Raw genomic sequence first — 4,664 nt, forward strand, 5'->3', positions numbered from 1 at the left:
GAGTAGCAGGGACGTGCCTGGAGCCTGCTCCGCAGAGGTCTTTGCAAGCAGAGCTTCTACTCCTCCCCACCTGAGCCCCAGCGGCAGCCAAAGGGTCTCATTCCTCCTCTATTCCGACCCCGCAGGGGCCGGAGAATGCCGCGGTGGATGGGAGCCCAGGTGGGCAAACGGCACGTGTTATTTCCCCACTCTGAGGTCTAAAGAGGCACTGTCCAGGCCAGATGTGGCAGCATCACCTCTCATCCCAGCAGGAAAGTAAGTCTGGGCTGGATCAGACAATCACATGACCCTGTCTCAACTTAAATTGAAAGGTCTGGGGTGCATCTCCATGGTAGAGCACTTGCCTGGCTTGCATGAAGCCCCAGTTCTGCAGTAAATAGGTAAATAGGAAAGTCCTGCTGTACTCTCTGCTCCCTCCCCTGTTGGACTCTTCTCCATGTTTTCAACTAATTATTTTGTTTATTTTTGGTGTCCACTACTTCCTCCTACCTGAGCACAAGTGCTAAAAGGGCAGCTTCGTCTCTTTGTTATAGGAATAGGGCTTAAGGAATACTTCAGTCCAGGAAGTCTGAATAAGAGTTTCCAGCTGGGTGTGGTGGCCACACCTATCATCCCAGCAGCTGGAGAGGCTGAGCCAGGAGGATGGCGAGTTCAAAGCTAGCCTTAGCAAAATCGAGGCACTAAGCAACTCAGTGAGACCCTGTCTTTAAATAAAATACAAAATAGGGCTGGGGATGTGGCTCAGTGGTCGAGTGCCCCTGAGGTCAATCCCTAGTGCCAAAGAAAAAGAAAAAAAAGAAAAATTAATTCCCAAAGAGCTGATTCCTACATATCCTGGAGCCAGTGGCTGCCCGCAACCCTCATGGTCGTCAGTAGAGGGCAGCGACAGCCAGGCTCCCATAGAGGCAGCTCTGGATGATCTTGGCCTGTGAGAAACGGAGGAGGTCGGTGAATCTGTTAACAACCTCAGCTCTGCCCTGAGTCAGCTCCTTCATGGCACAAATGAGCCATCCCTTATCCACCCACCCGCCCTTCCATTCATCCCTCACCCACCCATCTGATAGCAGCACAGGGATTATCTCCTGAAGCCAATTTTGGCAAGGAGCTGAGCTGAAACACAGTCCCAACCAGGAGGAATTTGGGGAAAGTACTCCAGACTGATGTCAGGACCAAGTGAAGGGACAGAATGAGCTCACATGAGGAGGAACAGTGAGGCTGGCAGGCCTGCAAGAGTGGAGGAAGGTGAGCTTGGCGGCTCAGAGGGGCCAGGTCCATCACCTGGCAGGCATTCCTTGAGGCAGACCCCGTGAGTTCTAGTTTGAAACTTGTGACAAATTGGCGAAGATCATTTCCATTTGCTCTTGACCCACGCTCAGAAAAATGAAGTCCATGAACCAAACCCCCAGCTCCCAGCTTCGAAACTACATCTTAAACTTTTCTGCTCCTCCAGCTCTGTCACCAAGAACAGCTTCTCCCATCTGCACTGGGTTTCACAACTCTGAAGTCCTTGGAGGGTGATGACGGGGACAGTGGTGTATTCGTCTGCACAGCTGTAAATAGTGCTGCGTGCCAAACACGCTGCCTCAAAGCTTGGGCCCTTCATTGTTGTCTGCTCTCCTCTGCAGACCAGCCTGATGTGGATGCTGTTCCTGGCTCCAGTTTTGGATTGCCCCCGGCCTGTTGCAGGGAGAGGAAGTTGATAATCATTTAACAGCTGGCTCTTGGAATGGGACTGCTTACTCCGAAAAGTCACCAGAGTCTGTGGTGTAAACACGTCCATGTGTAAGAACCCAGAAACCACTCCAGACACAGGAACTCACATAAAGAGTTTATTAAGCACAGAGGCAGAGTGTCTCCCTGCAGGGTAAGAGAGAAAATGAGAGGAAGAGAGAGAGAGAGAGAGATCGCCCAAGAGAGTGAAATGGAGGAGAGAGCATGACAGCAAGGAGAGAGAGAAAATGGCAGGGGAGCTAGTCTTAAGCAGTGGAATTCCGCGGGCTAACGGGACCAATAACGGAGAAGGATACTTGCGAGCTGACCGATGAACCAAAAGCTAGCTAGGAAGTTCACGGACTGACAAGAAGTTGGGAGGCGGGGAAATGACTGCAGCGTAAAGGGCGGGGGAGCAGCTTTATATTATATTACCGTGGAGGCTCATCTCAACCCATTGTTGAGGCCTCAGCACACCTGGAGCTGGAGAAAGGGGTCTATTTAGACACCTTTGTATATCTACTCCACCAAACGCATATGGTAGATAGGGGCCCAGCTCAGTGGCAGAGCGTGATCTTAGCACATGCGCATCCCAGGTTCCATCTCTAGGACCAAAAACAAAAACAAAATAACAACATCAACAAAACCAAAACCTAGAGGGGTGCAGTGGTGCACGCCTGTAATCACAGCAGCTCGGGAGGCTGAGGCAGGAGGATCACGAGTTCAAAGAGAGCCTCAGCGAAAATGAGGTGCTAAGCAACTCAGTGAGAGCCTGTCTCTAAATAAAATTCAAAATAGGGCTGGGGTGTGGCTCAGTGGTTGAGCTCTTGCCTAGCACATGTGAGGCACTAGGTTTGATCCTTGGCACCACGTAAAAATAAATAAATACGATAAAGGTATTGTGTCCATCTACAACAACAAAAAGTAGTTGGACATAGTGGCCATGCCTGTAATCCCAGCAACTTGGGAGGCTGAGGCAGGAGGATCCCGAGTTCAAATCCAGCCTCGGCAACTTAAGGAGAGATTCTAAACAACTAAGTGAGACCCTGTCTCAGAATCAAAAACAAAGAAAGAAAGAAAAAAAGAGAAGAAAATTGAGGTGCTGCCAGGGGCTGGAAGAGGAGGATGGGGAGTTAGCGTTTGACAGGAACAGAATTTCAATTTTAATTAATTGATTGATTTTTGCAGTACTGAGAATTGAACCCAAGGGCACTCTACCACTGGGCTACACCCCAGCCCTTTCTATTTTTTATTTTGAGACAGGGTCTCACTAAAATACCAGGCTGGCCTCAACTTGCCATCCTCCTGCCTCAGCCTCCCAAGTTGCTGGGATGATAGGTGTGACACTGTACCTGGACAGAGTTTAGGTTTTGCAAGATAAAAATAGTGATTGATTGTCCACCAATGTGAGTGCACCCAATGCCACTGAACAGTGCTTGAGAAGGTGCTGAAGACGATGCCGTTCATTGACCTGTGTTCCATCGCCACCGGAAACAGCAACTGCGGAGGCAGCACAGGGAACAAGAGCTATAAAGGTCAACTCTGCAGACCAGGGTCACCTGGATCCCTCTGAGATTCCCTCTTGCTGTATCCCTGGTCCTTTGCTTCCTCCTGCAGACAGTGAGCCTAGATGCATCTCTGTTAGCAGGGTACAAGGACTACAAAGTCATAGGTCACCTACAGATGGGACTTTGGAAAGATAGAAACATACAAACACACAGTGCACGCTCCTGTTGTCCCTGCCACATAGGAGGCTGAGGCAGAAGGATCACAAGTTAGAGGCCAGCCTCAGCAACTTGGTGAGGACCTAAGCAACTTAGTGAGGCTCTATCTCAGAATAAAAAGTGAGAAGGACGGGGGAGTGGCTCAGTGGTAGAGAGCCCTGGGCTCAGTGATACCAGTACTGCAAAACAAAAACAAAAAGAAGGGGCCAGGCTGGGGATACAGCTCAGTTAGTAGAGTGCTTGCCTTGCAAGCATAAGGCCCTGGGTTTGATCCCAAGCACAAGAAAGAAAAGAAAAGGAAGGAAAGAAAGGAGGGGCCTAGCTGGGCCTTTCACGCCCCACATGCAAGGCTGAGGCCTGGTTTGGGAGCAGCGCTGCCTAGCACATGGGAAGTGCTGGGTTCCAGCCCCAGCACCACAAAAAAAGAATAAAAAGAAGAGAAGAAACCTAACTTGATGGGCAGGGGCAACAAGGCACCGTGGGCCAGGGCCAAGCCACAGACTCTGGACGCAGAGCCCAGAAGAGAGGACCCAGGTCCTCTGCCTTCCCTGGCCCCTTGGACCTCTCCGTGGTGCTGAAACGCCCCCTCTGGCCAGGGTTTGGGCCCCAGGGATTCTAGCCCTGCCCAGTCTTGCCAAATACGCCCCAGGACTCTTACAGACAGGGTTGGGGGTGGCCTTGAGTTCTAGGGCAGCCTGGGAGTAGGAGCTCAGCCGCAGACACTCCCAGCTGGAGTGTGGCAGAGAGATTCGTAACAGAGGAGGGCCTCCTCTACCAATGCCTCTCCTGGGAAGGATGCAAGGCTGGGCCTGCATCACCTCCAGTGTCAAGTTTCGGCCTCAAATCATATCAGCTGGTTCACGCGTGTGAATGAAAAATAAGTCAGAATCTCTGTTCTGTTTTGACCTCGTAGAGGCCTCCAGAAGTCAGCGGGCGAGTCACACCTGGTTAAGGGTGATGAGATATACATAGCACATTACCATTTCTTTGGTGGGACTGGGGATTGAACTCAGGGACCAAGCTATACCAAGCTACAGTCTTGATTATTCTTGATTTTGAGTCAGTTTTACTAAGTTGTTCAGTCTGGCCTCAAACTTGAGATCCTGCTGTCTCAGTTTCCTGAGTTGCTGGGATGACAGTGTGGGCATGCCACCCTGCCAGACAACCTTCTACCACCAAGTTGAGGAGGCTGAAGGATTCACCCAAGGTCACCCAGTGGGGCGGCAGGGA

Source organism: Sciurus vulgaris (assembly GCF_902686455.1).
Source record: "Sciurus vulgaris genome assembly, chromosome: 16".
Lineage (NCBI taxonomy): Eukaryota > Metazoa > Chordata > Mammalia > Rodentia > Sciuridae > Sciurus > Sciurus vulgaris.